The 16341-nt window shown below is 40.1% G+C and overlaps 2 non-coding genes across 2 annotated transcripts; both read right to left on the reverse strand.

Moving 5' to 3' along the window:
* Positions 1–7296: 7296 nt before the first annotated feature.
* trnaa-ugc (transfer RNA alanine (anticodon UGC)) lies at positions 7297–7368 on the reverse strand. The gene has a single exon. It is a non-coding gene; the product is annotated as a tRNA-Ala (tRNA).
* Positions 7369–8208: 840 nt separating this feature from the next.
* Positions 8209–8281, reverse strand: trnam-cau (transfer RNA methionine (anticodon CAU)). Its single transcript has one exon. It is a non-coding gene; the product is annotated as a tRNA-Met (tRNA).
* Positions 8282–16341: the final 8060 nt, after the last annotated feature.

The following is a 16341-nucleotide window of genomic DNA, read 5'->3' on the forward strand; positions in this document are numbered from 1 at the left end:
AGTAAAATGTAATGAACAAGAGTTTTCATACTCAATATAACTTTCTTTTTTTAACTTTTTATTTTTTATGATCAGTGTGATTTTTTATTTTTTTGGTTCTTTTTTATTTTTTTTATTTCCACACCAGGTATATGTGTGTGTGTGTGTGTGTGTGTGTGTGTGTGTGGGTGTGTGTGTGTGTGTGAGTAAGAGAGAGACACAGAGAGAGAGGGGGCGGGATCAAGCTGACAGTGAAAAAACAAAAATCTCCGATGGCAGAGACACATCGGGAGTTGCATTTAAACCGAGCGACACGTCTGAAACCCACGTTCACCAGAAATCTACTGGTTACTATGTAAGGACTACAAACCCCACGTTCACCAGAAATCTACTGGTTACTATGTAAGGACTACAAACCCCACGTTCACCAGAAATCTACTGGTTACTATGTAAGGACTACACAACCCACGTTCACCAGAAATCTACTGGTTACTATGTAAGGACTACAAACCCCACGTTCACCAGAAATCTACTGGTTACTATGTAAGGACTACAAACCCCACGTTCACCAGAAATCTACTGGTTACTATGTAAGGACTACACAACCCACGTTCACCAGAAATCTACTGGTTACTAAGTATGTAAGTACTATAAACCAAAGTTAAAAACAAACCTGAAGCTGAAGAAACCCTAAACGTTAACGGAACAGATCCGCAGACCGAAATGACTGCCTGCCTGACGGAGCGGGAGCGCGCGCGCAAGAGAGAGAGAAAGAGAGAGGCGGCCGAGGGAGCTCATTTCTCCATGTTCTGTGTGTGTGTGTGTGATTGATCCGAGCGGGTTTGTAGGCGGGGGGGGGGGGGCGCTGTGATTATCACAGAACGCTGCGCGGCCAGTTGAGGAGTTTTATTCAATCCGAGCACGGATATTGACTCATATTACTCGGATAATACTTGTACTCGGCAAAAGTGCTTTATCCGTACCGGATACTCGTTTCAGCCGGGTACTCGGATCACCTCTAATAAAAACCTCTGCTTCTGCAATGATATCAGTTAAAAAACAATGTATATCAGCTGATAATGAAAAAAAACAATTGAATAATTCACACACAGCTGATTCATGTTGGGTAAATTGGGCAAACCACAGCTGATTCCAGTCTGACTTAGACTAAGTGGCAAGGGTTATTTTTTTCTATTACATTGACACTTATACATAAGGAGGACTTTGAGGAGTGATGTTTTTGGAAACAGAAACAGAAAAAGGCAAACACTGTAATGTCTGGAAAGGAAGAGTAAGAGCAAGGGGCCCAGGGAGAGGAGCAGGCCCAGGGAGAGGAGCAGTGAGAGGAAGCAGGAGCAGTCAGAGGAACAGGAGCAGTGAGAGGAAGCAGAGCAGTGAGAGGAGCAGGAGCAGTGAGAGGAGCAGTGAGAGGAGCAGGAGCAGTGAGAGGAGCAGGAGCAGTGAGAGGAGCAGTGAGAGGAGCAGGAGCAGTGAGAGGAGCAGTGAGAGGAGCAGGAGCAGTGAGAGGAGCAGGAGCAGTGAGAGGAGCAGGAGCAGTGAGAGGAGCAGTGAGAGGAGCAGGAGCAGTGAGAGGAGCAGTGAGAGGAGCAGGAGCAGTGAGAGGAGCAGTGAGAGGAGCAGGAGTAGTGAGAGGAGCAGGAGCAGTGAGAGGAGCAGCCCAAGGAGCGGCAAGGTAGAGGTGTAAGAATGCGTGGTGGTGGCATTCCAAGGGCTGCAAGAACAGTAGTCAGTGATGAAATTCGTGCCACTATCGTTGACCATGTAATCAACACGGTCTTTCACTAAGAGAGGCTGGTGAAAGAGTGCAGCCCAATTTGAGGCGGTCAACGGTTTGCCTCCATTATACGCATATTTCAACAAACAACAGGTAAGTATTGCATTTACATGGATGGTTTCTATTCTCACTTGTCATGTCAATAAGGTCACACAGTAATGCATATGTTGAATTTTTTGTCCCTCTAAAGAATGCAACGTCTTCCACCCTCTGGGGGAAGAGGAAAGCTCCTCAATAATGATCAAGAGTTGTCGTAGCTCCTTGACTCTATCACTGTTCCCTTTGAGAGGAACAGTGAGAGAGTCAAGGAGCTACGACGACAGTATGTCCAGGTATAGTGTATATTCAATTCATTGTCCAGTTCTATAAGCTTTGCACTTTGCAAGCAGGTAACATGCACAGTAATAGGTTACAGTACAGTATGGTATACAGTAATGACATGATTTACATTAACTTTGTTTCAGAGAGTTATGGAATTGGAGGCCAACCAGGCCCCTCATGAATTCATATACATAGATGAGGCAGGATTCAATCTGGCCAAAAGGCGTCGACGTGGACGAAATATAATTGGAAAAATATGTATGTGGAGTACATAAGTGTCCACATACATTGTTTTTATTAAGATTGAAGACCAAATTTTACGAAATTTTCCACCTGGTGAAGAGTAAACTTTAAGCATTAAGTTTATTTCAACCATAAAAATTGAATCTTGTGTGCTCATACTTGCCGTAACACCCATAAAAACTGGAGCGTAATACAATTACTACACTACAGTGCTTGTTGTGCTTTCTGATAGTCTGAGGTATAAAAGAGAGAGCATACTGCTTAGTTTGTGTCACAGGAGGTCTTAGTCTACCACTACGTTCTATAACCCTACCAGTCAGATTACCACAGGAGGTAATATCTGTTGCAGCTCTTTTAAAGACTCTACCATGTCTGCTGGAGATGCCAGGTCCTCATACATGGAAAGCATGAGCTCTACCACTGAGCTACATCCCCTGAAGAATTTCAGATTTTTTTTCTTTTTTTCTGAGATAGACTTAGACTTATCTTTATTACTCCTTTTGGGATGACTCCCGCAAGGAAATTGAAATATCACTGAATAAAGAAGAAACCTGGGTAAAACATGTATGTTAATGTTGTATATGGCTTCAAACCTGTAAATGCAACGGCAGTGGCTGGAAATCAAACTGGGCAAAAATGATTGCACTGCTATGGTAGCGTAGTCGAAAAGTAACACACCTGTTCCTTTCTGCTGGACAATAAATGTTCACAGCAATCTTGTAACACATCTGGGCATTGAGGCTGAAAATAAACGCTAAAGAGACATTGGTGAAGACGGGTGGATTCCAGTACCAATGAGATAACAATATGTTTTTCATGTAGGCACATCTGCAATTTGGTATGCTGTGATGTGTCATTGGTTTGCTAGCACCGGTAAATAATGGCTTCCGGTGTTGGCAGGATTCAAATGTAAAAAACCTATTCAGTTGAATTAGTAATACCAGACACGGGCAAATCTTAATGCACTTCCTATGTCTGTACATCCTCGTGGAGGCAGCTTGATTGATTGATATGCTCCCTTATTTCTACCATAACAGAGATCTAATATTTTATCAAACTGGGTTGGGATGAATGTCCGGTTCCATTCTAGTCACGGCCAGTCTCAAACACAATCTTGATCTGAGTAAAAATTTAAAAGTGTGATAATTTTTTTAAATAAAGTATTAGCAGTTTTTAATAAAGTATTGGCTTTTTACTTGCAAAGGTTTTTTTTTCCATAACATTAACAAGCATATCGTTAGTTACGGTCCCTGTGTTTGTCACGATGTGGAGAGTTGATACTTGCAGGTACTGTGGCCGAGTGGTCTAAGGCACTCGATTAAAGCTCATCTCTGCACTCTCTAGAGGCATGGGTTCAATTCCCACCACTGCCAATGTGGTCTCTTACAGCTGTGTCATTTGGCCTGAACTTGGTGAAGAATCATCTATCACTAGAATCATCCATCAATCACCTTGCTGAGATTGTTCCATGTTAAACTGAGGTTCAACGATTGGTGAAACCTTCCTTTCCAGTACTTTGGAGTAGAAAATCCACAAGTAATTGTGATAATTAATCGTGATCTCCATATTGATCAAAGTAATTGTCGTTATCATTTTGGCCATAATAATGCAGCTCAAAGAGATTTTATCAAACCAGGTTGGGCAAGTAACCTTTCTGTTGACTTCTTGTAAAAAAAAGCAATTAACACAACTCAAAAAAAGCTACTGCGATGGCTGGGAATCGAACCTAGGTCAACTGCTTGGAAGGCAGCTATGCTCACCACTATACCACCATTGCTGGGCAATGCACTGTTCACTTCAAATCTTGCAACACATCTGGGCATTGAGACTCAAAGTGTGCTCTATCATTGAGCTATAGCCCCTGATGAGTCAGAAATTCCCTCCAGGGGGTCCTGTGTTTCCACATTCACAAGAATGGGAAGTGCATGAGTAGCATATGAGTGCATTTCTTGCCGGGACATAACAAGAAACAAAAAAAAGAGTTGCGTTAGACAGAGTTAAGCCCTGACAGAATAGAGAACTACAGACAAAAGTTGTGGAATAGTGCCAAGTGTGACCAGAAGAATAAAAAAAAAGTACAACAGTTTACTTTAAGGTTTGTACTATAAAGTACAAAAGTGGATGTGGCCTAAATGCTGGAATAGCGCCACCTATCGAATGATGTGCCAAATTTTAAACTTGGCCATTCCTCGTTAGTATAATGGACAGTATCTCCGCCTGTCACAATACTACAAGGACTCAAGGAAGTCCCGGAGAACGCGTTGGACTACTCATGAGGGGAAAGTGGCCCTTGGCTCAGCCTGTGTTCAGCGTGGGAGAAGAACTCTTGATCCTAAAAGGGAATATTGTCAAGCAATGGAAAGAGCACAACTCCTGGACATGACCAACACGTCTCAAGGCGCAGCAGTGTGTCAAGTCTGGGCACCTTAGAATTCCTTTTATGGTCTTTGCAGATAATGTGGTTCTGTTGGCTTTATCAGGCAGTGATCTCCAGCGCCCACTGGGGTGACTCATGAGGGGAAAGCGGGCCTTGGCTCAGGCTGTGTTCAGCATGGGAGGAGAAGACCTGACCCTAAATGGGAAGGCTAAGACCCTACATCAGGCTTCCAGTACCTATGGGATAATACAATATTGTTCACGAAGGCACAACTGAGATTTTTTATAATGTGATGTGTCATTGGTTTGCTACCAACGCTAAGGTTGCCTTTCATTGTCGGCAGGATTTGGACCTTCGTGGGGAGACCCCAATGGATTTCTAGTCCAGTGCCTTAAACACTCGACCACAAAAACCCAAAAGTGGTGATAAACCAACTGCTTGGAAGGTAGCTATGCTCACTACTACACCACCATCACTAGACATGTGATATTCACTGCAAATCTTGCAACCCATCTGGGCATTGAGACTGATTTTTGCATTAATTAACATAAATGCAAGGAGGTCACGACATCCCACAACACTGTGCTATACAAATTTGCACAATCCTTTTCAACTGCTGAGTAAAGCAGGACATGGGTAAAGTGCACAGAGTTGTTAGACACTAGAGATGAGCCGGATACTCGGCAGAAACGAGTATCCGGTACGGATAAAGCACTTTTGCCAAATACAAGAATAATACGAGTAATACGAGTCCATATCTGTGCTCGGATTGTTAAAAAATCTGACTGACGTGTAGCTGACTGTGTCTGCGTTCTGTGATAGGCTAGTCACAGCACCCCTCCCCTACACTATTCTGTGATAGGCTAGTCACAGCACCCCTCCCCTACACTATTCTGTGATAGGCTAGTCACAGTACCCCTCCCCTACACACAAAAAGATTCCTTGTGTTGTCATGGAAATACTTTTCTAATCAGCAATAAATACAACAATTTCTGTTCAACCCGTATCTATTGCATGCTTAAAATAACATACTGGTTAAAGCCCCGCCGATTTCCAGACAACCCAACCCACTTCCGGGTTAAACCCTGTCCACTTCCGGGTTAGGCCCCAGTCCGAGTACAAATACAGATACAGATAATGCTGTACTCGCTCATCCCTACCAGGTACTTTAAGATCAAAGGGTAAGATCTGTAAATGTCTCTGATAAATTGCAATTCTATTCTCCTACACAGTATTATATTTTTTATGTTAACAATACATTGCAGTTCTAGTGTTATTTTGTGGTCTGTTCTGCTTTTATTTTGAAAAGCGCCGTTTTCTTCTTCTTGTATTTTGTTTGACGCTACACTTCCGGTCATACTCTCTCTTCACAATGTGTTGCTCACGCATCGTCAGAGCGGTAAAAACCTGTAAGTTATTAATCATTCATCCATTTGAATTTTGTAAAGAAAAGGTTCACGTTGTGATGTACTTTATTATTCTTGTTGTTCGCACATGGCATTTCTAAGAGCTCCAACTGTGAGAATGTGTCGAGCTAGAGAGCACGCAAGCTAACGGAGGGAAACTCGTTGATCAGCGCCCTCGGAGAGCGGAATAAGGTACGATTAATATGTGAATATGATTAATATTTCAATTGTTTGTGAATCAACATTGAAACATTTTGTACTTGTGATGTCAATTATATTTCATCCACGAATATGCAAACTACAGTGCTAATACCTGCTGTAACACCCATAAAAACGGGAGCGTAATACAATAAATAAACTACGTTTAAAGTGCTTGTAGTGCTATCTGATAGTCTGAGGTATAAAAGGGACACCGCTTAGTTTGTGACAAATGCGCTCTACCACTGAACTACATCCCGGAAGATTTTCAGATTTTTTTTACTTTTTTCCAAGATAGACTAAGACTTATCTTTATTAATCCTTTGGGATGACTCACCGCGAAGAAATTGAAATATTACGGAATAAAAGAAGAAACCTGGGTAAAACATGTAATGTTATTGTTGTATATGGCTTCAAAACCTGTAAATGCAACGGCAGTGGCTGGAAATCAAACCTGGTCAAAATACTTGCACTGCTACGATATAAATCATAGTTGAAAAGTAACACACCTGTTGCCTTTCTGCTGCTTTCTGCTCTGTTGATAAACTTTCAATTGGTTAGTAGTAGTAACCAGACACGGGCAAAGTGCAAACCGTAGTGCGCTCCCTGTGTCTGTGGATCCTCGTGGAGGCAGCTTGATTGATTGATAAAGTCCCTTATTTGTACCATATAAGAGATCTAATATTTTATCAAATCAGAGGGGCAAGTAACCTTTCTGGCTAATCTTGACAAATAAAGCAAGTAACCACACAATGAAAACAAGTGCGATGGCTGGGAATCAAACCAAGGTTAACTACTTGAAAGGCAGCTTTGCTCACCACTATACCATCACTAGACAATGCACTGCTCACTGCAAATCTTGGTCATTGAGACTGATTTTTGCATTAATTACCATGAACACAAGGAGATTGCCTTTTAATACTTTTCTCTTTCAGAATAAGAGCTTTTTGCAGCTCTTTCACAGACTGGACACTTGTTGGAGATGCCGGGGATTGAACCCAGGGCCTCATACATGCAAAGCATGCGCTCTACCACTGAGCTACATCCCCTGCATGTTTTTGGCTTTTAAACTTTTTGTGAGATCATTGAATAAGAGAAGACACCTGGGTGAAATATGTAATATTTATGTTGTGTATGGTTTCAAAACATGGCGGTGGCTGGAAAGTGAGCCTTGGCAAAATGCTTGCACTGCTATGGTGTAAATCTAGTCGAAAAGTAACACATCTGTTGCCTTTCTGCTGGACAACACAACACTCACTGCAAATCTTGTAACACATCTGGGCATTGAGAAATGCACTGGTGGAGACGGGTGGCTTCCAGTACCTATGAGATAACACAATATTGTTTATGAAGCCACAAGCTATGTAGGGTGTTGTTTTAATCCCCGGATCCCTAACAGGGAGTCTACCTCCTTCAATGTTCAGTTAGTTTTCTGATCGGTTAAGATTTCTGTGGGGACCCCTACCCGGGAAAAATGTTGAAGTAAACTATTGGCCACTTGTCTAGCCTTGGTGTTTCTGAGGGAGAAAGCTTCTGGGTAACGTGTTGCATAATCACAAATCACTACGATGTAGTGGTGACCTGCCCTACTCCTACTGTTAAGGAGTTTAGATCGGTGGTCGGAGTCACCTGCTGCCTCCATGTCCCTGCTCGACACCCTCTGCTACAATTCTCCATGTCTCTTCTCTCTGTCTGTCTGTCTCTTTCTCTCTATCCCCAACCAGTTGAGGCAGACGCCCCCCACCCTCTTAAAGAATGCCTTTCCTTGTCTCAATCTCAGAAATAACCACAGAATCACAACTTCCATTCATGTGCTTGTGCCAGTATTCAACCACCTGAAAGTCGCTGCATTTCCAGTATCAGTTGTGTTTTTTTGTTTTTAAAACACCTGCCCCGTGTGAGGGTTGAACTCACGACCTTCAGATTATGAGACTGACGCGCTGCCTACTGCGCCAACGAGGCTACGAAAGCACTCTCGATGGTTGGGAAAATTTCGTAAAATTTGGTCTTCAATCTTAATAAAAACAATGTATGTGGAGACCTATGTACTCCACATACTTTGCCAAACTTGATTGGTTGCCACTGTCCCTCAAAATGTAAATCCCAGAATTTTCCTTCCCCTGATTATAGACAGCAGAGCAGAGTGGCGCAGCGGAGGCATGCTTGGCTCATAACCCAGAGGTTGATGGATCAAAACCATCCTCTGCTGATACATGTCCCTGGATGTTATACAGGCAAATACTTAAGACCCTAACAGATTGTAGCTGAATTTCCTTGATGGGAAATTGCTACAACTCTGTGTTTCATGGCTTGTTTGTCTGTGGGTATGACTCTCGCGTTGGGTCCAATAGGTCGCTGATGAGACCACTTTGCATGGATTAAATAATCTGGTTTATTTATTGAGTGTGATGGAAAAGAGTGTCATTGGCGTGGCAAATTCATCACGATTTTACTATCACTTTTTACTGACAAAATCAAGTCTGTGTTTTGGTAAAATATTTTGTATCAAATGAGATCAGGAAACTGACTCATTCAGTGGAGACGTGAAAAGACCCCATGACAATCTACCTGACCATAGTCTTTCAAGTCAGTGACAAATCCAAGCTGCATTTCCTTTTTCCCAAAATTCAAGTTCCAATGTTGGTAAAATGTTTTGCTTCAAAAGTAGTCTTTCGTCCAATATAATCAGAAAGCTCAATCTGGCAGTGGAGCCATAAAAACACTACATGCCAAACAACTACTTAACAATTGCCTTTCTAGTCACTGACTGGTCACACGTACTTGATGGAAATTGGTAATTGCTAATTGCTGAAAGTGGTTTTACGTGGCTCGTTGGTCTAGGGCAGGGTCGGCAACCTTTACCACTCAAAGAGCCATTTGGACACGTTTCACACAGAAAAGAAAGCACTGGGAGCCACAAAACCCTTTTGAAATTTTAAATTAAATAACACTGTATATAACTTTTTTTTGCCTTTGTGCTATGTATAAACAAACTATACTGTGTTACAATTATGAAATCAATGAACAACTGCAGGGAAAATGAATTTCTGCATACAACAAAACATTTTTAACTCCAAAAAAAAGACGTTGTGTTGAACGTTAAATAAACACTCAATGTCTATTTGAGTCCTTGTAGTAATGAAACAAAACACCGAACTTAAATTATCCACTGGCAGTAAACAAAAATGCCGTCCTCTCTCTGCGTGCCGTCATCCTTTTACCGGCGCCGTGCAGTCAGCCGTCAACCTGAATAATAAAATGTCTATTTCACTGAACAATGAAAAAATGTGAATATTTGCAAAATAATAGGCAATTAAAATACTGATCATACTTGGTCAATGTGATTTCTCCTCCTGAACCTCAGCGCTCAGCGTCTGCACATCGGGGCTGTACGCGGTCACCTTCATCTTCACACAGGACTGTAAGCTGTCATCTGTGAGGCGTGGGCGGTGTTTGTTTTTAATAAAGTTCATGTTGGAGAACACCTGCTCGCATACATATGTGGATCCAAAGATCGACAGGACTCCAAGTGCATACTTTTTCATGTTGACATAAATGTCGGGGATTGCATTCCAGGTTTCAAACACAAGTTGGTCTGGCAAGCACCGTCAACTTGCGCTCGAATGCCAAAACCTCCTCCAACATGTGCCGGGCTGTGCGTCCTTTACCCTGAAGAGCTGTGTTCAGGTGCGATGTCATGTCTACCAAGAAGTGAAGCTTTTCGAGCCACACTGGCTGTTCTAGCTCAGGAAATGTGAGCCCTTTGCTGCCCAGGAAGGTTTTCACTTCCTCCAGACATGCCACAAAGCGTTTCAGCGCCTCGCCTGTGGGCAGCCACCGGACTTTGTTGTGCAGCAGAAGATCAGAATACGTGCTTTCCAGCTCGTCCAGTAACGAACGGAACTGACGGGGATTTACACCTTTCGCCATTATTTTGCTCACAATCTGAATGACAACATTCATGACTTCTGTGCATTCCGGAAGAAATGTTTGAGCACACAGTGCTTCTTGGTGCAGGAGGCAATGAAAAGTCAGCAACTTTCTGTCCAGCGACCTCTGCAGGAAAGCCACAAAGCCGTCATGCGCTCCAGTCATACTCTGTGCTCCGTCTGCACCACTGACACCAGGTAGGTGGTATTGATTCCTTTTGATCTTAAACAATTCAAGACAGCCTCACAAACGTCCTCCCCCCCGTGTTCGGCCTTTTAGTGGTATCAAGTTTACATACCGGCAGAACAGCGCTATATCACCTTCGTCTTTAGATTCATCACAAGCAATTGATTGAATTGAAATTGAATTGAAATTGAGTAGGCCACAGCTGAATTGATGTCTTTAATTTGCTGTCTGGTGATGTCTTCTGCCATTTTTATGGTTCTGTCTTTGACAGTCTTTGCAGAGAGGGACATATCCCTGATTTTCTGCACAATTTCACTCTTGTTTTTAAAGTCCTTGAATAGTACATTCTGAAATCTTAATGAAAGATTCTTTTTCTATATTCTCCATCTGTAAACGGCTTCCCGTGCCTCACTAGTTCCTGAGCGGCAACAAAACTAGCAGATGTACTTGAACTTCATCCACTTCTTGAAGTGATTTTTGCTCTGATCAGTCCTCTGTGTCAGTTCCAAAACAGCTTTTTTCTCTCATCTCCAACCGGATATTTCTGAGCAAAGGCTGCGTGTTTATTCTGGAAATGTCTTGTGACATTTGACTTTTTGTTGTTAGCTAGTTTGTCATTACATTTTAGGCACATTGGTAAACCAGTCTCTTCAGCAGTGAAAGCAAATGAATCTGCCCACGTAGCATTGAACGTCCTGTTTGCATCACATACTTTTCTTTTCTTTGAATTCTCCATAGTTGGCCTACCTGGGGTCAAAAAGTTTAAAAAAAAAAAACACTCACTGGCGGGTGTCGCACATTGTGACGTGTATTAAGAGCGACAACAACGACAAAAAAATAAATAATATTACAATATTTAAATATTTTAGAAGTTACAAGATCGCCATAATCTTCCTAGAATTACATTTTGAACATGAACAAACTAAAATAAAATACATTTTAATTAAATACTCATTAATTATTTTCAAAAGCTGAGGAGGAGCATCAAAGAGACGCATGCGGTTCCTGAGCCGCGGGTTGCCGACCCTTGGTCTATGGGTATGATTCTCCCTTAGGGTGCGATAGGTCCTGGATGAGACCACTTTGCATAGTGGAAGCATGGATTGAATAATCTGGTTTATTTATTGAGTGTGATGGAAAAGAGTGTCATTGCCCCCGCAAATTCATCACGATTTTACTATCACTTTTTACTGACAAAATCAAGTCTGTGTTTTGGTAAAAAAAATTGTATCAAATGTTTCCTGTTGTCAAATGATATTGGAAAGCTGAATCGGGCAGTGGAGCCATGAAAAGACCCCATGCCAATTGACCTGACCATAGTCTTTCAAGTCAGTGACAAATCCAAGCTGCATTTCCTTTTTCAAGCTGCATTTCCTTTTTACCAATATTCAATTTCCAATTATGGCAAAAGTAGTCTGTCGTCCAATAGATGGTGGAAACTAGGCTTTTCTGCTGTCACTTCTGACCGAAAAATTCAAGTTCTAATGTTGGTAAAATGTTTTGCTTCTAAAGTAGTCTTTCGTCCAATATAATCAGAAAGCTCAATCTGCCAGTGGAGCCATAAAAACACTACATGCCAAACAAACTGCTTAACAAATGCCTTTTGAGTCACTGACTGGTCACATTTACTTGATGGAAAATTGCTGATAGAATAATTTTATGTGTCTCGTTGGTCTAGGGGTATGATTCTCACTTTGAGTGCGAGAGGTCGCGGGTTCAACTCCCGGATGAGCCCTGAAGCAGGGCACTGTTCCAACCATAATCTGTACTTTAAAATCCAGTTTATGTTAAATTAACCCAGATTAGGAGCCAGCACAATTGTAGTACAGCATGTTGGCAATTTTTCATATCCTGCTTCAACTACATGCTACAAAAACAACTGAGAAAAAATATATGGAACAAACAAGCAGGACATGACTCTCCTTGTTCATTGGTCTAGGTTTATGATTCTCGCTTATGGTGTGATAGGTCCTGGATGAGACTACTTTGCATAGAAGGGGAGGCATGGATTGAATAATCTTGTTTATTTATTGAATGTGATGGAAAAGAGAGTGTCATACGTGACGCAAATTCATCAAAATACTACTATCACTTCTTAGCTTTCCAGCCGCTGCATTTATCAATGTACGATCATTCTTACGCTCTGATTGGCGTGATACGAACGTTTCATGAATATCACGTAAATCCTGTCGTGAGAGGATTTCTGCGCTCATATCTCCCCCACCTCTATTTTTTGTTTCATGTTATGCCTCGGCAAGAAGTATTATGCTTTTGGGTCATCCGTCCATTTCTACATCAGAATCAGAAATTCTTGATTGATCCCTGAAGGGAAACTCTGGAAAAAATATTCTCCTTCGAGCCGGATTTGAAACAGCGACCTAAGGATTTCAGCATTATGTCTGTACAGTCCTCCGCTCTACCAACTGAGCTATCGAAAGGTGCTAGGAGATATACACACACTTCCTATTCTTGTGAATGTGATAACACAGGAACACAAGAGGGACTTTCAGTGATAGAGAGCGTTTTCAGTCTCAATGCCCAGATGTATTACAAGATTTGAAGTAAACATTGTATTGCCCAGCGATGGTGGTATAGTGGTGAGCATAGCTGCCTTCCAAGCAGTTGACCTGGTTCGATTCCCAGCCATCGCAGTAGCTTTATCTGAGTTGAGTTATTTTTTTTACAAGAAGTCAGCTGAAACGGTTCTTGCCCAACCTGGTTTGATAAAATCTCTTTTAGTAGCATGGTTATGGCCAAAATGATAATGACAAATACTTTGATCAATATGGAGATCACAATTACTGTGGATTTTCTTCTCCAAAGTGCTGGAAAGGAAGTTTTCACCAATTGTTGAACCTCAGGTTAAAAAGGAACAATCCCAGCAAGGTATTGTCATACTAAACTATGACTGTCATGATTTTTTTGTCATACTATACTATAACTTTTATGAATTGTTTACATACTATACTATGACTTTTTCAACATACTACGACATTTTTTGAAAAAGGGGAATTAGGACTACGACTTTTTGTGATATTTAGACATACTATACTATGACTTTTTATGACATTTTATGAATATTTTGTCATACTATACTATGCTTATATGAATTTTTGACATATACTATAACTTTTTTATGAATATTTCGACATCCTATACTATGAATTTTTTCAACATACTATGCTATGAATTTTTTTGACATACTATACTATGAATTTTTATGATTTTTTATGAATTTTTGACATACTATACTATGACTTTTTATGACTTTTTACGAATTTTCGACATACTATACTATAACTTTTTATGACTTTTTATGAATTTTTGACATACTATGGCTTTTTTTGAAAAGGGGAATTAGCTCAAATGGTAGAGCGCTTGCTTAGCATGCGAGAGGTAGTGGGATCAACGCCCGCATTCTCCAGAGGACTTTAAATTCTTCTTGTTTTACAACAACAACTACAAATTTGGACTTTACGACATACTACACTTTACGACATACTACACTACGACTTTTTAGGAATATTTTGACATACTATACAATGACTTTTTATGACTTTCTATGAATTTTTTGACAACTATACTATACATTTAAAAAAAATATTTTGACATACTACAGTATGACATTTTATGTTTTTTTCGACATACTAAACAATGACTTTATGAATATTTCAACATACTATGACTTTTTACTTTTTTAAGAATTCTTTGACATAGTATGACTTTTTATGAATTTTTGACAAAGTATACTATGACTTTTCTGATTTTTTTGACATATTATACTATGACTTTTTATGACATTTCATGAATTTTTGTCATACTATACTGTGACTTTTATGAATTTATGACATACCATACTAAGAATTTTTTGACATGATATACCATGACTTTTCAAGAATTTTCAACATACTATACCATGACTTTTTTCGAGAAGGGAATTAGCTCAAATGGTATAGAGCGCTTGCTTAGCATGCGAGAGGTAGCGGGATCAATGCCTGCATTCTCCAGAGGAGGTTAGCTTCTTCTTGTTTTACAACAAGAACTACAAATTTGGACTTTTTATGACATACTACACTATGACTTTCTATGAATATTTAGACATACTATACTATGACTTTTTATGACATTTATGAATATTTTGTCATACTATACTATGGCTTATATGAATTTTTGACATATTATACTATAACTTTTATGACTATTTCGACATCCTATACTATAAATTTTTTCAACATACTATGCTATGAATTTTTGACATACAATAATATGACTTTTTATGAATTTTTATGATTTTTGACATACTATACTATGACTTTTTATGAATTTTTACGAATTTTCGACATACTATACTATAACTTTTTATGACTTTATGAATTTTGACATACTATGGCTTTTTTTTAAAAGGGGAATTAGCTCAAATGGTCGAGCGCTTGCTTAGCATGCGAGAGGTAGCGGGATCAACGCCGCATTCTTCAGAGGACTTTAGATTCTTCTTGTTTCACAACAAGAACCATAAATTTGGACTTTACGACATACTACACTTTACGACATACTACACTACAACTTTTTAGGATATTTTGACATACTATACAAAGACTTTTTTATGACTTTCTATGATTTTTTGACAACTGTACTATACATTTAAAAAAAATATTTTGACATACTACAGTATGACATTTTATGTTTTTTTCGACATACTAAACAATGACTTTATGAATATTTCAACATACTATGACTTTTTAAGACTTTTTAAGAATTCTTTGACATAGTATGACTTTTTATGAATTTTTGACAAAGTATACTATGACTTTTATGATTTTTTTGACATATATACTATGACTATTTATGAACTTTCATGAATTTTTGTCATACTATACTATGACTTTTATGAATTTTTTGACATACCATACTAAGAATTTTTTTGACATGCTATACCATGACTTTTCAAGAATTTTTGACATACTATACCATGACTCTTTCTGAAAAGGGGAATTAGCGCAAATGGTAGAGCGCTTGCTTAGCATGCGAGAGGTAGCATGTATGAGCGAGTACAGCATCATCTGTATCTGTATTTGTAGCTGTTTACCACATGAATTATCTGTATCAGTATACGTACTCGGACTGGGCGGGGCCTAACCCGGAAGTGGTCAGATTTAACCCGGAAGTGGGTCGGGTTGGCTTTAACTGGTATGTTATTTTAAGCATGCAATTGATATGGGTTGATCACAAATTGTTATATTTATTGCTGATTAGAAAACTATTTCCATGACAGCATCAGCATTGAGCTTCAGATCAGTGGTGTTGTCATGGTAACAAACAAACTATATAGGCCTACAGTATATAACAAGTTGTGCTGGGACTAGCCTATCACAGAATAGTGTAGGGTAGGGGTGCTGTGACTAGCCTATCACAGAATAGTGTAGGGGAGGGGCGCTGGGACTAGCCTATCACAGAATAGTGTAGGGGAGAGGCGCTGTGACTAGCACTTTGACTAGCCTATCACAGAACGGAGACACAGTCAGTGGAGACTTATTCAATCAGAGTACGGATATTGACTCGTATTACTCGTATTATACTTGTACTCGGCAAAAGTGCTTTATCCGTACGGATACTCGTTTCAGCCGAGTATTCGGCTCATCCCTACCCAACAAGTAGCACTTACTGAATTCAACAGTCAAGTCAATACTAAAGTTAGGGTAATAGTACTAACTAGGGATGAGCGAGTAAGCATTATCTGTATCTGTATCTGTATCTGTTTACCACATGAATTATCTGTATCCGTATACGTACTCGGATGGGCGGGGCCTAACCCGGAAGTGGTCAGATTTAACCCGGAAGTGGGTCGGGGTGTCCTGAAATGGGGGGGTTATCAGATATTAAATTAGTGGGGTTGATCAGAAATTGTT

The sequence above is a fragment of the Etheostoma spectabile genome, unplaced genomic scaffold, assembly GCF_008692095.1.
Source record: "Etheostoma spectabile isolate EspeVRDwgs_2016 unplaced genomic scaffold, UIUC_Espe_1.0 scaffold00005639, whole genome shotgun sequence".
NCBI lineage: Eukaryota > Metazoa > Chordata > Actinopteri > Perciformes > Percidae > Etheostoma > Etheostoma spectabile.